Source organism: Spinacia oleracea, chromosome 2, assembly GCF_020520425.1.
Source record: "Spinacia oleracea cultivar Varoflay chromosome 2, BTI_SOV_V1, whole genome shotgun sequence".
Taxonomy (NCBI): Eukaryota; Viridiplantae; Streptophyta; class Magnoliopsida; order Caryophyllales; family Amaranthaceae; genus Spinacia; species Spinacia oleracea.
This window is the reverse complement of record NC_079488.1, coordinates 24,990,555-25,010,156: the sequence shown is the minus strand read 5'-3', so window position 1 is coordinate 25,010,156 and position 19,602 is coordinate 24,990,555.

Here is a 19,602-nt window from a genome sequence, read left to right as displayed (position 1 = left end):
ATAATAATAATAATAATAATAATATAAAATAATAATAACAATAATAATAACAATAATAATAACAATAATAATAACAATAATAATAACAATAATTGTTGTGGGGTTTTTCCGGTGAGATACCTGGGAGGTTTCTTGGTAACTTTTACAGATTAAACAAGATTGTATTTTTATAGAGAGAGAAAGTAGAGAGAAGGCAGAGCAGTAATTGCTCTAGAATGTATTGATTGTGACCCTTTTTTCTAGGGAAGTGGGAATATTTATAGTACTAGGTTTTTGGGGGAATGACCTAATATTCCCCTTACATGATTGGCTGGGGAATGGGAGGAGGACACGTGTCCTTTCTCCTTACAATTCTCTGGCCTCTTTTGGCAATAGTGGGCTGTTTGGGCCTATTGTGCTTAGTCATTCACTTGGGATACATACTAATTAAGCCCCTTTCCAGGTATAGGTTTTATACATACATTTATACACACTTAAATACATACACTGTAGATACCTAGATTAATACCCATGCCTCGGAGTAGACTTCGTATGATTTCTGCTTTAGGGGGCGCAATACGTGCCATGTGTCACGTCCTCATTGGTACACGAAGGCACGGTAATTTTGCCCACAATATTTGCCCCTCAAGAAGGGCATTTCTGGAAACACATTCCGGGTATCGCTTCTTGACTCTTGTTTTGCATCTTCATCTTTGGGTCAGGTGTTGAGATGGTGACACGTGTCACCTTTCTCCATTTTGCCCCTCCCTATATATAGAGGTGAGGGGGGGTAAATTTCATTTTTTACATTTCATTTTCACAGAGCTTTCATAGGCGATTTCCGGCGTGTTCCTACCACCATCAGGCGATTTCCGGCCACCAGGAGACTCATCCTTTTCCTCGTCACACTCATCCCGTTCTTCGCGAAACTCATCTCGTTCTTCGCGAAACTCATCCTGTTCTTCACCAAGTACTTCGCAGATCTTTCAAGGTTAGTTTTCGCCTTTCTTGTTTTTGTTATCCTCTCGTCATTTTTCCCTTTGTTAGCGGCCGACCTCTTAGTACTAGGTAAGGGTTTAAAGGTTTTATTTAAGATTTTTCCGCCGTTCATCTTTTGTCGGGGCGGACGTCCAATCGCGTCTTTTTCTTCATTGTTGGTCACCCCTAAGCCGTGCTTCGTTCACTATGCAGAAGGCATGGCTAGAACCAAGCAAACGGCAGATCCGACGCGCCTGCGCTTGCGGGAAGAAGCATCGACACCTCCTAGGGAGAGATATTCTTCCACCGCCTCGGCAGTCGACGAAGAATTTGCCGAACTCTTTCAAGAGATCGACGAGTACGTCGAGGCGGGGGAGCAGGCGGCAAGCTCGTCGGAGGGTACAGCGAGCCAGGCAGTGGGGGAGCCAAGCGTCGCTCCATTGTCATCGGCCGCCGAGGAACAAGAAGCTGCTCCCCAGCTTATTAGGCCCAGAGGACGGGAGGAGGCCCAATTGCTTCCGTCAGAGATTCACCCAGACGTGGGCTGGATGCGGTGGCTAGACAGGCACGGAGCCAAGATGAGGGATGACCTCTGCGTGGGGGAAGGGTACCAAATGCGCGTGCCGGCCGGTCTGGACTCGACCGTCAGCCTGCTTGCCGAGGGAGAATTCCCTGTGTATGCCGCGTCAATCAAACTCGGCATGAGATTCCCTCCACACCCCTTCGTTGTGGAGGTGTTAGATGGTTTCAATATTGGGGTGGCCCAGCTGACCCCCAACTCATGGGCGGATATCTTTGGCTACATTGCCAAATGTGCATTGAACGACGTGGAGCCGTCCTTCAACGCCTTTCTGCATCTGGTCTCCCTCTCTCGTTCCCCCAGTGCCGCCAAAGGGTGGTTTAATCTGAGCAGCCGTGGTACCTACCAGACAGTGGTCGGCAAGCTCAGCAAGTGGCATATGTGGAGGAAGAGGTGGGTCGTGTTTTATACTGACGACCAGGAGATGTATGAGAGAATGAGCCGTTGGAACTGTGACGCCAACTTCATGGATCGTGACGAGCCCCTTCCCCCCCTTACTGCCGAAGAGTGGGATCAGATAATGGTCCTGTTCAGGGCCAACACTTACCACTTAACAGTGGATAAGAGTTTCCATGTGCCGGCCGAGTGGTTGCCGCACATTAGCCAGTTTCGGAACGAGGCCTTTCTAGCGGCCGTAGGCTTAGGATATTCCATGACTCGAGGTTGTATGCCAATTTATGTGCCGTTCTGCGTTGGTCTATTCATTTTTTCTAACTTTGGATTTCTTTTGTTCACAGAGGAAGGAATGAGCAAGCTATCGGCGGCGGATATTGGGAAGGGCGATATGACCGATTGGATGGCGGACATCTATGAGGCCAAGATGCAGAAAGCCAAGGCCGAGTTGGAGGAGAAGGTGAGTATTCTTCTTAGGTTGTCGTTTTTTTTTTTTTTTTTGCAAGTTAAACTTCTCCCGTCCAGCGTCTATAGTGGACGTCTTTTTAGTGACGAGCCGATATCCTGATATCCGACCCGTGTTTGCAAAGGTAGGCCTCGTCACTTTTTATTGACGGGCCCCTTAGTTAGCGTTTTTTTCAAGTGACTCGTGATTGATAGGGTACGCCTCGTCATTTTTGGGACGGGCGTCCTTTTTAATGACGAGCCACTTTTCTGCGATTGACTTGCCCTTGATAAGGTACGCCTCGTCATTTTTAAGACGGGCGTCCTTTTTAATGGCGAGCCACTATTTATTGAGTGACTTGTGATTGATAAGGTACGCCTCGTCATTTTTAAGACGGGCGTCCTTTTTAATGACGAGCCACTATCTTGTGAGTGACTTGTGATTGATAAGGTACGCCTCGTCATTTTTAAGACGGGCGTCCTTTTTAATGACGAGCCACTATTTGTGAGTGACTTGTGATTGATAAGGTACGCCTCGTCATTTTTAAGACGGGCGTCCTTTTTAATGACGAGCCACTATCTTGTGAGTGACTTGTGATTGATAAGGTACGCCTCGTCATTTTTAAGACGGGCGTCCTTTTTAATGACGAGCCACTATTTGTGAGTGACTTGTGATTGATAAGGTACGCCTCGTCATTTTTAAGACGGGCGTCCTTTTTAATGACGAGCCACTATCTTGTGAGTGACTTGTGATTGATAAGGTACGCCTCGTCATTTTTAAGACGGGCGTCCTTTTTAATGACGAGCCACTATCTTGTGAGTGACTTGTGATTGATAAGGTACGCCTCGTCATTTTTAAGACGGGCGTCCTTTTTAATGACGAGCCACTATCTTGTGAGTGGCTTGTGATCGATGAGGTACGCCTCGTCATTTTGAAGACGGGCGTCCTTTTAAATGACGAGCCACTACATGGTGAGTGACTTGCGATAGATGACGAGGCCTAATATTTGACTGTCCTTTCTTTTTTAGCAAGCTAAGGACGCGGCTAGGGCGTCAGGGAAGAAGAAGGGGACGACTCTGTCCCAGCTGAAGAAGAGAGCTGTGCCGGCTGGCTCGGAGACTCCGAGTACCTTCAAGAAGCCAAAACCTCTACCTCGCCGTCTCGTGAAGAAAGACGAGTCGAAGGTTGCTGAGGGGGGATGCCCTGATGACGAAGAGATGGGCGTGGACAAGCCGTCTCTGGTGGTGGACTTGGTGGAGGACCCTCTTTCGGGAATCCCGGCCGACGTCCGCTCTCAGATACCGGCGGAGGTGGCCCGCCGAGCTAGGTCTTCGGGCGGTAAGTATTATTCGAACGTCGTTCAGACGTATCGAGCCTCCTCTGGCAGTTCTTCTTACTCTCCGCGTCATCCTAAGGCCATTGTTTTTCCTATAGCCAAAGACAAAGGGAAGGATGCAGCTGCTGCCGAGGATGAGAACGTACCTGCTACTCCACACTATTCGTCAAAGGATAGGGTGGCTATATGCCGCAAGGTTTTTAAGGCCGTCCCCGCTGAGTATGTTGCTTCTCTTCCTGGCCGCAAGACTGACGCCCAGTTTGGTGCGATCCAGGCCACTCTTCTCGACGTAAGTCTATTTCCAACTTGCTTGTACTTGTCTTCCCTTTTAGAGTCATTTACTAATATGTAGCTTCTTCTGCAGTTGTTCTGCCGCATGGAATTCTGCAAGAGCTGGAAGGCCCGCACTGCTGAGGAGCTCAAAGCTCAGGTGGCTGAGTCCACCCACCATGGTGACTATGCGTTCAAGTCCATTGAAGAGGTCCGCCTGCAGATGCAGACGACCATAGACCTTCAAGCGAAGGAGGTGGCTGCGTTGAGATCTGACAAGGCCGAGCTGCTTAAGAAGATCTTGGCGCAGGACAAGGACATGGTGGCAATGGTCGAGGAAGCCAAGACAGCGGCGGCGGAAATACGGGCGCTTCAGGACCAGTTGCGGGAGTACCCTCAGGTCAAAGAGGCGGCTGAGGAAGCCGAGCATCTTCGTGGGGAGCTAGAGACGGCCAGATCGCAAGTTCGCACCTTGCGTGAGCGTCTTCTGGAATCCTATGATCAGGGGGAACAAGCGACCAAGGACGCTGTTAAGCACGCCTGGGAGAGCCACATGTCAGAGTATGATCTTGGGTGGTTCCAGCGGCGAATGGAGCACAGTGCCGCTGTGTTGGCTGCTGAACGTCTTGGTCAGCCGCCCCCTGAGTTTGTATCATCTGATGACGAGGACGATGCGGCCGCCCCCTGATTTGCTTCCTTTCCTATTTTTTTAAAAAATTTTATTCAAGCGTTCCAGTGCCTAAGGGCAAAAACAATTATGTTGTAAAGTTTTGGCGCTGATGGCGTCTGTATCATTGTGCCTGCTGAGCACACAACAATTCTCTTTCTTTTTCCTGGTCAGGAATTCTGAGCTACTTTCACACGCCTTTCTACGGGCGTTGTTTTATAAGTAAATAGGTTTTTTGATGTTTCTCCTATCTCGCATTTACTTGCTCTTCATAATTTGATTATTCCTTGATCAATAGGCTTAATAGGCTTAATCAATAGGTATGGTTGCCAAGGTGCATCCGAGAGTACACTAAGCACGTTAATGCCGCAGGCAACTGAGTAGGCGCTAGGCCTTACTTTGGTCGTCACTTTCTTTGGCGAGCGTGTCTATAACGATATTGATTGGCGCAAGTCAATCAATAGGTATGATTGCCGCTAGACATGCTCGTCAAATGGACTGGCCGGCCAAACATTCGTGCCGCCGCGCTTTTTAGCAAGCAACCTTTGTTTCGAAGTTAATCGTGCCGCTGAACTTTTGAGCGGACAACCTTTGTTTCCAAGTGTTTGGTGCCGCTGGCAACTGAGCATGCGCTAGGCCCTACTTTGGTCGTCACTTTCTTTGGCGAGCGTGTCTATGACGATATTGATTGACGCAAGTCAATCAATAGGTATGATTGCCGCTAGACATGCTCGTCAAACGGACTGGCCGGCCAAACATTCGTGCCGCCGCGCTTTTTAGCAAACACCCTATGTTTCAAAGTTTCGAAGTTATACAATTAGGCTTTGTTTCGAAGTTAATCGTGCCGCTGAACTTTTGAGCGGACAACCTTTGTTTCCAAGTGTTTGGTGCCGCTGGCAACTGAGCATGCGCTAGGCCCTACTTTGGTCGTCACTTTCTTTGGCGAGCGTGTCTATGACGATATTGATTGACGCAAGTCAATCAATAGGTATGATTGCCGCTAGACATGCTCGTCAAACGGACTGGCCGGCCAAACATTCGTGCCGCCGCGCTTTTTAGCAAACACCCTATGTTTCAAAGTTTCGAAGTTATACAATTAGGCTTTGTTTCGAAGTTAATCGTGCCGCTGAACTTTTGAGCGGACAACCTTTGTTTCCAAGTGTTTGGTGCCGCTGGCAACTGAGCATGCGCTAGGCCCTACTTTGGTCGTCACTTTCTTTGGCGAGCGTGTCTATAACGATATTGATTGACGCAAGTCAATCAATAGGTATGATTGCCGCTAGACATGCTCGTCAAACGGACTGGCCGGCCAAACATTCGTGCCGCCGCGCTTTTTAGCAAACACCCTATGTTTCAAAGTTTGTTCATGCCGCTGGGCTTTTGAGCGAACAACCTATGTTTCAAAGTTGTTCATGCCGCTGGGCTTTTGAGCGAACAACCTATGTTTCAAAGTTGTTCATGCCGCTGGGCTTTTGAGCGAACAACCTATGTTTCAAAGTTGTTCATGCCGCTGGGCTTTTGAGCGAACAACCTATGTTTCAAAGTTGTTCATGCCGCTGGCACGTATTATGCTGTACTGGTCGGCCAGCGGCTTGCTTATATTAGGAGGGTAGTTGGATAGGTGATCAGCCTACAACTTGGTGCTAATCTGGGCCACTACTTAGGCTTCAAACAATTAGTCTTGCTGAGTTTTTGCTAATCTGGGCCACTTCTCAGGCCGTCATACAATTAGGCTTTGGTTATGCATTGGAGTGTATATGTTTATATTCATTGTGCGAACAATAAATATTACGAAACAAATAGAGTAGTATTATTTATAACTTTGCAAGGCGAATTTAGCCGGTTACAAAAGTAATTACTACCCTACTATGACCATTAGAGGCCGCCCCTTGGGCAATGGATCGTGGTAAGTAAGACAAGGCTTAGCACATATCTTAGAAGAAATATTTCTTGAGGTTGTCGGCATTCCAAGTGCGTGAAATAGGGCGGCCTTGCATGTCTTGAATGCGGTAGGTTCCATCTCTAACTTCATCATAGATCTCGTAAGGTCCCTCCCAAGTGGGCGTCAGCTTACCTTGTTCATTTGCTCGTCCTGTGGACTCCATTTTTCTGAGGACAAAATCTCCCACTTTGAGCACTCTATTAGAGACTCTCTTGTTGTATTCTCTTGCCATCCTTATCTTGTACAGCTGTTGCCTGAGCGCTGCATTTCCTCTAACCTCGGGCAGAAAGTCCAAGGCTGCTTTCATTGTCTCCCAGTTAGCATTTTCGTCATACAGCATGACTCTCAACGTTGGCTCACACATTTCTATTGGTAGGACAGCCTCGGCGCCATAGGCTAGCAGGAAGGGCGTTTCACCGGTTGAATTCTTAGCCGTGGTGCGGATGGACCATAAGACATTTGGCAGCTCATCAGCCCATAGACCTTTGGCTTCGTCAAGCTTCTTTTTAATTCCTTCAGAGATAATTTTGTTGAACGCCTCAACCTGACCATTGGCTTGGGGTCGTCCGACTGATGCAAAACAGGTGTGTATACCGTGATCTGCCAGCCACTCTTTCAGCTTAGGCGTCTCAAACTGGGGCCCATTATCGAAGACTATAGCCTGTGGAATCCCAAAGCGAGTCATGATGTTCTTCCAAATGAATGCTCTCACATCAGCAGTTTTTATGTTTTTGAGCGCTTCTGCCTCCACCCATTTGGTGAAGTAATCTACGGCAACGATGACATAACGCCTTCCTCCTGGTGCGGTCGTGAATGGGCCTAGGAGATCCATCCCCCATTTAGCAAATGGAATTGGGCTTATAATGGGCGTCAGAACTCGTGCCGGTTGATGTATTAGGTGAGAAAAGCGCTGACATTTGTCACACTTCTTGACCAGTGAGATTGCGTCCTCCTTAAGGGTCGGCCAGTAATAGCCGGTTCGAAGTGCCTTTTCAGCCAAAGCCCTTCCACCAATATGCGAGCTGCACAACCCCTGATGAAGGTCTTCTAAAATTTCCTGCCCCTTCTCAGGTGTTACACATCTTAACAAAGGACGGGAGTAGGCCTTTTTGTAGAGGGTGCCGTTCCACATTTCAAACCAAGAACATTTCTTTTGAAGTTTTGCCGCTTCCCTTGAGTCTTCGGGCAAGACTCCATTCATTTTGAAGTTTACTATGTCATCCATCCATGTGGACGTTCTGTCAAGAGTTTCCACTTCCATTTGCTCAACACTTTTGTGCTCTTTTACCTCCCAGAACACGTGCCGAGGGGTATCACAAGACGCGGAACTTGCCAACTTTGACAGGGCATCAGCTTGGTTATTTTCCGAGCGAGGGACTTGCCTTACTTCAAAACTTTTCAGTGGCTCTACTTCCTGATGGACGGCCTGCATGTATTTGACCATAGTCGGATCCCTAGCTTCGTAGGTCCCATTAACTTGGCTCACAATCAGTTGGGAGTCAGATAGTGCTACAATCTCCTCGGCGCCTGCCGCCTTACACATTTTAATGCCACAAAGCAGGGCTTCATATTCGGCTTCATTATTTGACGCCTGGAAGTTAAATCGCATAGCATATTCAAAAGTATCTCCTTCTGGGGAGTGACAGATTATCCCTGCTCCACATCCATTCTGTGTGGATGAGCCGTCTACATACACTGTCCACACTGTGCTTGTATTCTTGGCAAAGTCTGGCCTCGTCATTTCAACAATGAAGTCGGCACATGCCTGCCCCTTGACAGCTTTCCTCGGCTCATAGGTGATATCAAAGGCGTTCAGCTCTATTGCCCAATTCAGCATTCGTCCTGACGCCTCCAGCTTTGTGAAGGGCAGTTTAAGCGGCTGATCGGTGTAGATCACAATTTTGTGAGCTAAGAAATAAGGACAGAGCTTTTTGCTGGCCATGAACAGAGCTAAGCCAAACTTTTCCACTGTAGGATATCTAACTTCAGCATTTTGAAGAACATGACTGACAAAGTATACCGGCATCTGTATTCCCTCCCTCTCTGTCAGTAGAACGGCACTCAACGAGTGCTCGGACACGGCGAGATACATGTACAAAGTCTCTCCTAGCAAGGGACTAACAAGACGAGGCAAGGTGTGTAAGTGCTCCTTTAATCTGACCAATGCCACCTCGGCCTCGTCCGACCATTCAAACTTGGCCTTCTTTCTGACAGATCTAAAAAAGTAGTGGCACTTGTCTCCAGCCCTGGAAAGGAATCTGCCCAGGGCGGCCAAGCAACCTGTGAGCCGCTGGACCTCCTTCACTGTCTTTGGTGAGCTCATATCAATTACTGCCTGGATTTTGTCTGGGTTAGCTTCAATTCCTCTTTCATCAATCAAGAAACCTAAGAATTTGCCTGCCGTCACCCCGAACACACACTTCTTAGGATTCAACCTCATGTTGTAAGCTCGAATAGTCTCAAATGTCTCTCTGAGATCAGTTATATGCGCCGCCCTCAGCTTACTTTTTACGATCATATCGTCAATGTAAGCTTCAATATTCCTGCCGAGCTGCTTAATGAACACAGTGTTAATAAGACGCTGAAAAGTGGCCGGTGCATTTTTTAACCCAAACGGCATCACCTTGTAGCAGTAAAGGCCTTGTTCAGTAACAAATGACGTTTTCTCCTGGTCGTCAGGCCACAACGGAATCTGGTGAAACCCTGAGTAGGCATCCATAAAGCTCATCATGGCATGCCCCGCTGTAGAGTCGACGAGCCGGTCAATCTTGGGCAATGGGAAACTGTCCTTTGGACATGCCCTATTGAGGTTGGTGTAATCAACACACATTCTCCAGGTACCATTAGGTTTTTTGACGAGGACCACATTAGCAACCCAGTCGGGGTACTGACTAGGCCTGACGAACCCAGCCTCCATCAACTTCTGTATTTCCGCGGCTGCCGCCTGATTTCTATCTTCCCCATGGTTCCTTTTCTTCTGACGAACCGGTTTAACGGTTGGGTCCACATTCAGCTTATGGACGGCCACAGCAGGGTCAATACCCGGCATTTCGTCCACCGTGAAAGCAAAGATATCTTCAAATTCTCTCAAAAGGTGGACCAATTCTGCCGCCAGCGGGTCGTCAGGAGAAATCCCAATGGGCACTACTCTGTCAGGTTTGTCTGTGTTTAAAACCACATTGAAATGGGCCCCAACAGGCTCTGGGCGTCTCTCTTCCATGTGCCCTGCTGAGATAGTTAATGTTTCTTTGACGACCTTGGGTTGCGTGTCGCCACATTTTCGTTTGTTGCTCGACGTCCCTTTCTCTTCACCCGTCCCCCATGCTTCTGGACTCAAGGTGGTTAGGTAGCAATCTCTAGCTTGTTGCTGGTCACCATGTATAGTGCTGACGCTCCCATCGTCACAAATGATCTTAAGAAGCATCAGATGAGTCACAATGACAGCCTTTGCCCTGTTCAACGTGGGACGCCCCAAGATGATGTTATATGCCGTCAGATCTTTCACTATGAGAAAACGGACATCCATTTGCCGAGATTCCTTTTTATTTCCCATCCTCAGAGGAAGGGTAATTATGCCGACTGGGTGGATGACACTACCTCCGAAGCCTATAATGGGATAGTGGATTTTCTCAATTTTTGAGGGATCATGTTGCAGCCGATTCAAGCACTCTAGACTAATTATGTCCGACGAACTTCCTGTATCAACCAAAATACGCCTAACCCTTAGGTTAGCTACTTTTAACTCAATTACCAAAGGATCGTCATGCGGGGTGGAGATTTTCCCACGGTCGGCCTCGCCGATTTCAACTTTTGGAAACGGGTCAACTGTGGCCTTGCCGGACAGCATCACTTGTCCCAGTCGCTTGGCATAATCCTTCTGGCCCCTCATGGTCGGCCCGCCGGCGGCCAATCCTCCTGAGATGACTGCCACGCACTCCGGGTCGGTACGATTCCCATCTTCCTCCGAGGGGGGGGATTTGTTTTTCTTGTAGAAGGGTTTGCCAGAACCTCCCGTGTTCCTGCTGATATAACTTTTTAAGAACCCCTTGGTGGCTAGGCCATCCAATGCCCTTTTCAAGCTCTTACATTCATTGGTGTCATGCCCAATGTCACTGTGAAAGTGACAGTACAGTTTGGGGTCCCTACTTTCTGGTGGTGACTTCATGGGAAATGGACGATCAATGTCATATTTGGACCCGACGTCCATCAGGATTGTGTACATGTCTGTGTTATACTCGAAACGCTCCCGATCATAAGTTCTGGGCCGTTTCTGACCTGCCGCTCCGGGGGCCCTGTCTGATTCTTTTGCAATAGCCCACGTCCCGTTAGGCCGGTTCTTCTTTTCAAATTTCTCCTTTTTTGCCGCTAGCTCGGCGTTATCACTTCCTCTGGGGTCTTTCGGGACGCTGCAAATCTCTGTTGCATGAATGAAGGCCTCCGCCTCATCCAGCACTTCTGCCATTGTTCGGACGCTTTTCTTTACCAGATCAAACTTGAAAGAGCCCTTTTTAAGCCCTCGAATGAAGTTATCGAATGCAACACCATCTGGCAAATCCGGAATTTGCCCTGCCTCTAGATTGAATCTCTTCACATAACTCCTCAGGGACTCGTCCTTCCCCTGCTGAATCCTACTCAGATGCATGCTCGTCTTCTTCTCTTCCTTGTGAGCCATGAACCGAGTAGAGAACAATAGCTCGAGCTCCGAAAAAGAGCGAATAGTTCCGGCTGGAAGTCTCTCGAACCACTTAGAGGCTACTCCTTTGAGTGTGCCCGGGAAATACTTACACCAAGTTGAGTCAGTTGTTCCTTGGACATACATGTGATGCCGGTAAACCAAGAGGTGCATGTCCGGATCTGTGGTACCATCGTAAGCATCAATGTTGGGCGGCTTGACTTTGGGTTCCCTCGGGGCTCTCATGATAGAGTCTGCAAAAGGGGTGGTGTGCCCTAATGCCATGTTGGACACCCCCTCCTGAATGTGATATACAGGGTCTTGACGCCTGGAGTAAGGTAGCCGCAGGGAGGACTCGCGTCCGCGAGTTTGACGGGTTGGACGGGTGGCCCCTGGACGTGCCTGGCTCAGATGCGTATAAGTTGGATGAGGGAGAGGTCTATCCGGCATGACGGGGGTTGACCCGGTGTCAGAAAGTTCCGACTCAGAGTCGGGCAACTGCTCTGCGCGTGGCTGCTCACGTCCTCGGGACGTTTCTCCGACCAGCCGCCGTGGCATTCGGCGTGGTAGGTAAGACATGGTCTGATTTGGCTGACTTGTTGGCGGCTGTCTCCTTAGGTCCTCGCCTGTCAGCCTGGTCCAGACATTTGGGGGGCGTAAAGAAAGTGTTGGCCTATTGCTTGCCGGCCTCTCATGATTTGCAGCCACAGCAGTGGTGTAAATCAGCATACTCTTCTGTACCTCAGCATTAACTGTCTTCCCTACATCAGCTTGGAACTCGGCCAAAATAGCCCGAAGAGCACCCACAGAGACAGGCATATCAGGGTTCTCCTCTATTACCGTATCCACCCGAGGATCCAGGTGTCCTCCAGGAGGGGTGCGATTGGCCTGGTCGTCCTCCTCGCTGAGCACCTCTACCTCGGCAGTGTGACGAGGGGTGTGCCCGGCCGCAAATGTACGTGCGGCATCTTCAGTGATTCTTGTGGCCGGCGTATGATGTTCAGTCGGCATTTCTCTTTCGAGGGGTGGCCGCTCTACGCGTGTAGGCCGCCCAGCATCGTTGTCCTGTCGTTGATCTTCCATGTTACCGTACCTCCCCACAGACGGCGCCAAATGTTGTGGGGTTTTTCCGGTGAGATACCTGGGAGGTTTCTTGGTAACTTTTACAGATTAAACAAGATTGTATTTTTATAGAGAGAGAAAGTAGAGAGAAGGCAGAGCAGTAATTGCTCTAGAATGTATTGATTGTGACCCTTTTTTCTAGGGAAGTGGGAATATTTATAGTACTAGGTTTTTGGGGGAATGACCTAATATTCCCCTTACATGATTGGCTGGGGAATGGGAGGAGGACACGTGTCCTTTCTCCTTACAATTCTCTGGCCTCTTTTGGCAATAGTGGGCTGTTTGGGCCTATTGTGCTTAGTCATTCACTTGGGATACATACTAATTAAGCCCCTTTCCAGGTATAGGTTTTATACATACATTTATACACACTTAAATACATACACTGTAGATACCTAGATTAATACCCATGCCTCGGAGTAGACTTCGTATGATTTCTGCTTTAGGGGGCGCAATACGTGCCATGTGTCACGTCCTCATTGGTACACGAAGGCACGGTAATTTTGCCCACAACAATAATAATAACAATAATAATAATAATAATAATAATAATAATAATAATAATAATAATAATAATAATAATAATAATAATAATAATAATAATAATAATAATAATAATAATAATAATAATAATAATAATAATAATAATAATAATAATAATAATAATAATAATAATAATAATAATAATAATAATAATAATAATAATAATAATAATAATAATAATAATAATAATAATAATAATAATAATAATAATAATAATAATAATAATAATATTAATAATAATAATAATAATAATAATAATAATAATAATAATAATAATAATAATAATAATAATAATAATAATAATAATAATAAAGAGTAACCATTTACAATACTGAAAACTTGTTTAGTTTTTATTTTAAAAGCATATGTTCTTTTAAAAGTTACACAAATCATACATATGACTGTAAAAAAAAAAGGTAACATGCACACAAAAAAGAAATAAAAAGAGGAGAAAGTTGTTGCATTGTTTTAGCTAACCAAGTATAATTGAAGGATAAAACGTGATGTTTTATACAAATCTAGTAAACTATTAAAAAGTTTTTTTTCACTTATTGTAATTATTCTTATAAAAAATATACATAATATAATGTAATATAATTTTCAATGAAGTTTATTAAGAAAAATATTTCCATACGACATGTAACGACTTAGAGCATAACCTTAACCTATAACTAGTTTCTCATCAAACCATTACATCTTCTACTCATCTAAAATTTAAATATTTCAACAAATATGTAAAGTTAAAAATATGAATCTGATATTGCATGCAATGAACCAGGGTATCATATGGACCAATAACTAGTTATTATACATATTCCTAAAATTATCAAAAGCCTCTAACTAATCTAGCCCTACTAAGTATATAGAGTTAGAAACTAGTTATAAAATTGAAAACCCTTAATCAAGTAAACCAACCAGAAAGAGAGACTCGCTAAACGACGACAAAGTTCCCAAAAGAAAAAAAAAAACCTTGTGAAACCCTTAAACACCATAGAGGTGAACGAGAATTAAGGACACTTAAACCGAAATCACATTCCTGAAATTGGCAATGGATTCTCTTCAAATGCGGGAGTGAGAATTACTAGACGTGTGAAACGAAATCACACTCTTCAAACCAGCAATTGAGTCTCTTGATTGCGATTTTCTCCAGTTGTGAGATTAAATTGGATATGCATGGATGAGTGTGGCGATCATGTCATTCCATTTTAAACACTTACAAAAATCTCAACCGTCTTAAAAGTAACTCTAGAATGTTTAATCCAATATAGTGGTTTTAATGCATAATTTTCCACAGGGGAGGATCTTCCACCGGTGTCATTCAATGTTAAACCCCTGAATAATTTTTTGAAGTTATTTATTATACAAGAAAAATATAAATATAAAATGCCGATGTCAACAAAAAGTATAAGAATTCATCACTTTGAAGAAATAATGGGATGAGCATAGAGCTATAAAAAATTGACCAGACCGGAGAACCTGACCTGATCCGACCTTTATTCATAGGATCGTAAATCGACCGAAACCCAAAATGTTGTTAAAATAGGAAAACCGTAACCCGACCGTATCCGGCCCGTTAAAATCTACGACCGATTTCGACCCGTTAACGCATGACCCGGACCCGAACCAGGCACCCAGCAAGAATATATCGATAACAGAACTGGGCCAACTAGACAATGACCCGGACCCGATGTCAACCTGAGAACGATTATAATCCGATGAAACCTATTATTAACCCAACCCGTTACAACCTGTTACCTGATTTTACCCGACCCGTTGGCAACCCGACTTGTCATTGACCTAACCGAATGGTAACTTAAATCAAGTTAATATTATTTTGACTAAAGTTAACCTATTTGCTAGTATGTAAAATCTTTACATGATGCGTTTCGCCTATATTTAATTAATAGTGTAGTTATATATTTTACGTTTTAAAATGTTGAGATGACCAAATCGAGTTTTGACTCGTAATCTCATACTTCCCCTGTTCCGAAAATATCACACCATTTTGTTTTTTACACTATTCACGCTACGACTTTGGCGATTTTTTATGATTCATACGTAAGAAAATTGTAGTCATGTGGGATCATGTTAAATTCGTATCGATATATATTTTCTTATTATCAATTTTTTATAATTTTTATTTACACAAGATTTGAAATATTAAAAGTCAAAGTAATGTTTTAAAGGCGTAAAAGTCAACCATGGTGCGATATTTATGGAACGGAGAATGTATTAACTTTATATATGTCAATAGTTGACAAAAACACACAATCACTTAGCTTAAATAAAAATCAAATTTGAAATAATGAATCATTAATCTTTATAATGTTAGAAAAATAATTATAAGTTTAAAACTTGACTAGACCTGATAGTTAACGGACCCGATCCTAACCCGTGTCCGAAAGTGAATTGAACCCGGCCTGAATTTTAACCAACCCGATAATCATCTGATACGAACTTGACCCTTAACTAAAATTAACTACTACAAGCCCTGAAGCCCGACTCAAACCTGACCCAATAAGACCCAAACCCGAAATTATACCCGACCGAAATAAGACCCGACCCTAACCGAACCTGACATATACCGGAAATGAAAACATAATCCGACATGACCTGATCAAAAATTAACTTGTCTGAACCCGACCCGACCGGATCATGACCAGAGACCCGAGACCTGAGATGACCAGACATAGACCCGACTCGAGTAAGCATTTTGACAGCTCTATATGTGCATATATAAAGACAAGTGGCTTCCCCCTGTTCACTATAATGTCTAAAATATCGGCAATCCCTGCCTTAGTAATGATTTTTCGAATTTAAAGATGAAAAGTGCTCCGAAAACCTGCCGGGTTTTCAAAAACCGGCCGATTTTGAGAGCAAGTGGAAAATCAGAGTTAAAAGGCTTTTCTTGAATTGCACCGAAAATCGACCGGTTTTGGAAACTGACCCGGTTTTGAGAACGGAGTAGTTTATGAAGATTTTTTGTTTGAACTCGTGCCAAACTGGTTTTGAGAACACTTCTTCAATTTTGTCCGGTTGTTGATTATCTCTTGGGATTCCTCTTTTATAACAACCTTTTAATTATGGTTTATGGACAATTATCGTTCTGATTATGGTGATTAGGTTGGCCAATTATTTCTCTTGATTATGGGGGTTATCAACCCTTCATTATCATGGGCTTAATTGGTTGATTAATATCATTGGATTCCTTTGAGTCCTTTGATTTTTTTGAGTTGTTTTGTCTCCTCCACTAATCCTATATATACTCTTCATTTTCTGAGTTTGTGAGATACAATATATTTTGATCTCTTCCTCTCCTCCTTTCCTCTTTGTTTCGGATTGATGACTTTTGGTTCATGATTAAGTCATGATTATTCATATCTCTTAAAACCTTTTTCCTTCTTATTCTTTTGGGCATAAGTTTATGTGGCTCCATCTCATCACCCAAAAGTGTCTTTATGTGGTGAGAGTTGTGAAAACCTTAGGGGACGAATCGATGAATGCAATTGTGCACCCCGGTTGCACCGAATCTCGTTTTCATGGCAATGGTTTGGTTACCACGGCGCAGCGATTTCCTAAACTCGTTCTTATTCTTATTCTAGTATATTGCCTTGAAAACTCAATTACTACAAGAATTTGAAAACGAGATATATTTCAATGGCTAAATACTTATTTATGATTTGTGATGAAATTAGTGAGTTTGAATGAAAGATATAGGAAAGTTAGAGGGTTTCCAATAGATGTTTTTCATTCACGTTTTTATGGGAGCAGTATCAAAGATCGACCCTGATCGAGGGTCAATCGTGGTCCAATTGTCCTGAAATTTTGACACAATATCCGAGACATTGCGGACTTGATTTTTAACAGTCAGATTGTCAACTGATGATCTTGTTCGTCAGTTACAATATCAAGAACGAACCTGATTTTTCAGGATAAGGAAGCTCAAAAAGGTAATATCTTGGAGAAGATGATTGGTGAATGGTGGCCATGATATCGTGATGGAGGATTGATTGAAAATTTTGGAATCCCATACAGTACGCATTCTTGGTTTTATATCAAGGGAGGTTCATTCTAAACTAATTCTTTTAATAAGTTATTATTCTAACATGTTCAATTCTAGTATCCATTTCAACAAATTATATTTTGTAAAGTTGACAATATTAAAATTGATTTTCATATTGTCAAATGATGTTTGTTGGAATGATTACTAGAAAGCAGAGCATTTGAATTATTTATGATGTATGAACATGTTATTGCACTCTCTAGTTTTTTTTTTTTGGCAAATAGTAATAAGATTTATTTACCAAGTAATCAGAGTATTAACAAACTCTGAAAACACCAACTGTCCACCCAACTACAACAACAGCAACAAGCTACACACCACAAGCTAACTAAGGCTTACAACATCCACTACTGACATCTACACTCAACATTAAACATAATGTTGTTAACAACAGCTTTAACTGGATCAACATGATCCCTAAACACCTTAGAATTTCTTTGTAACCAGATACAGTAAACTGACTCAATGAAAGCTACACTATACTTGCAAGCCTTCTTCTTTGTACTTCTGCTTCTCTTTACTGCAATCTGAACTTCTTCCTGCCAAGGCAACACAACTCTAGTCACTCCTAGATGAATCAGAACCTGTCTCCAAATCTCCTTAGAGTAAGAACAAGAGAAGAACAGATGATCCAAACTTTCATTTTCCAACTGACACAGACCATCAATATTCAGTTGCCATCTTATCAATCTGTCTTTTGTAGCTAGTCTGTTCTGCACTGCTAACCAAGCAATGAATGTACTCTTTGGACTAGCATGACTATTACAAATCAATCTCTTCCATCCCACCTGTACTCCAACTGGATGAAGAAATTTATACATTTTCTGAATTCTAAATTTTCCAGCCTGCACAAACTGATCAACTCCATTAGCCTGCAAAAAGATCTTCTCTATTATGCCATATTTTCCTTAGAGACCAAGTTAAGCCATTAGGGGTAGGCATAGTCCAGAAGTCTCTATGCTGAATGTAATAGGCATGAACCCAGCTCACCCAAAGTCTATCCTGCTTCAAAGCTAAAGCCCAACAATGCTTCAAAATTGCTGCTTTGTTCCACACATTTAGGTCTTTGAGATTCCACCCTCCACAACTCTTAGGAAAACATAATTGCTCCCAAAGAGACTGATGCTTTTCTAGATTCTGCATCAGTGCCAGACCACAAGAAACATCTACAGATTCTTTGAATTTCTTTCATCACGTTTTTAGGCATAACAAAAATCTGGCACTAGTAAAGCTGGATACCAAACATAACAGATTTCACAAGTTGTAACCTGCCTGCATAAGAGAGAAATTTAGAAGTCCAACTCTTGATTCTAGCAACAGTTATGTCAATGAGAGGTTTGTAGTCTGTAAAAGACAGCTTCCTAGTTGTAAGAGGAACACCCAGGTATCTGAATGAGAAAGACCCCTGAGGAACCCCAATAGAGCTAACAATACAGGAAGCACCATGGTTAGGAACTCCAGCCAAATAAACCTCACTTTTATGCAAGTTAGCCTCCAATCCAAAAGCCAAAGAAAACTTAGTGAAAGCATCAAATAAAGCCTTCACAGCACTCTCATCAGCTCTGGAGAACATCAGTAAATCATCAGCAAACATCATATGGGTAAGGTCCAGCTTTTTGCATCTAGGATGATAAGAGAACTCAGGATTATCAGCAAGTGAAGCAAGACACCTTGAAAGGTATTCCATACCCAAAGCAAACAAGTAAGGTGATATTGGATCACCTTGCCTCAAACCCTTCTTTGCAGGAATTGGTTTTGTGGGACAACCATTTATCAAAATAGCATAAGAGACAGAATAGAGGCATTGCATCACCCAATTCACAAAATTCACAGGGAAACCTAACTCTGACAGCATAGTTTTCAAGAAAGGCCACTCCAAGGAGTCATAAGGTTTTTTCAGATCCACCTTGTTCATACACCTAGGAGAAATATATTTTCTTGAATAGCACTTCACCAGCTCACAAGCTAGCAAAATATTATCAGAAATAGCTCTACCAGGAATGAAGCCAGACTGAGAACAACTCACAACTTTCCCAATAACACCTTACATTCTAGCAGTAAGGATTTTGGAGATAATTTTGTAAACAACTGAACAGCAGGCTATTGGCCTAAAATCCTTCACACAAGAAGCATTCTGGATCTTAGGAACAAGAGTAACTGAAGTGTTGTTCACTTGCTTCAGCATAACTCCAGTTCTAAAAAACTCTTTCACTGCTTCATAGACATCTGCTTTAACAATCCCCCAAGTTTTAAGGAAAAATAAACTATTGAACCCATCAAGTCCAGGAGCTTTATTGATATCAATACCTTTGATAGCTGCATCAATTTCTGCATCTGAAATAGGAACCACCAACAGTTCTGCATCAGCAGCAGAAAGCTGTTTCCCTTTCCACCCCAACATCCACACCAGTCAAGGAACGAGCTGCAGTACCAATCAATTGCTTATAGAATGAGCTAACTTCCTCCTGAATTTCCTGAGTAGTACTTAGCTTCTTTCTAGTTTCATCATAAAGGATATCAATACTGTTTTTAGCTAACCTCTCCTTCATTGCACTAAAAAAGAACTTAGAATTAGAATCTCCCACTTGCAACCACTGAATTCTTGCTTTCTG